Here is a 637-nt window from a genome sequence, read left to right as displayed (position 1 = left end):
AAAGCCTCCACCGCGCAGCCAGTTCCACCTCGCAGCTCCTCTGGGAACAGTAAAGGGACTCCAAGGCTGCGGGTAACGCCGCCAGCGCTCTGAACTAGGCGGGCGTGGGAGCGCGGGGAGGCGGGAAGGAAACCGGTGCTGGCCAGAGCGGCGGAGCTTTCCAGGCCAAATCACCGCCAGGGGAGGGAGGGCGCGGGGCTCACGCCTGGAATCCTGGCACTTTGGGTGGCCGAAGAGGGAGGATCTCTTGAGCCCAGGAGTTCGAGACTAGCCTGACCAACATGGCGAGACCCCATCTTTACAAAAAATACAAAAAAATTAGCGGGGCGTGGTGGCGGCGCCCGTAGTCCCAGCTACTCGGGAGGCTGAGGCGGGAGAATGGCGTGAACCGGGAGGCGGAGGTTGCAGTGAGCGGAGATCGCGCCACCGCACTCCAGCCTGGGCGACGAGAGAGACTCTGTCTCAATAAGTAAATAAATACATAAATCTCAGTGCCCCCTTCTCAGCCTAACCCCCAGTCCGACGCGCAGCACACATCCCGGACACAGAACGCCCGCACTTTCCCGAGGGTCTTCCAAGCCCTGGGTCAGCCTGGACCGTGGGTTCCGGAGCGTCCGCGCCCCCTTCCGCCCTCCCG

General features: G+C 63.3%; 1 protein-coding gene across 1 annotated transcript in view; it reads right to left on the bottom strand.

The window, feature by feature from the left end:
* SLC25A4 (solute carrier family 25 (mitochondrial carrier; adenine nucleotide translocator), member 4) overlaps window positions 1-637 on the bottom strand; it is a 39825-nt gene that overhangs the window by 18024 nt on the left and 21164 nt on the right. The gene's annotated exons all lie outside the window — the stretch shown is intronic.

The sequence above is a fragment of the Mandrillus leucophaeus genome, unplaced genomic scaffold, assembly GCF_000951045.1.
Source record: "Mandrillus leucophaeus isolate KB7577 unplaced genomic scaffold, Mleu.le_1.0 Scaffold62, whole genome shotgun sequence".
Classification (NCBI taxonomy): domain Eukaryota; kingdom Metazoa; phylum Chordata; class Mammalia; order Primates; family Cercopithecidae; genus Mandrillus; species Mandrillus leucophaeus.
This window is presented reverse-complemented; position numbering and strand designations above follow the sequence as displayed.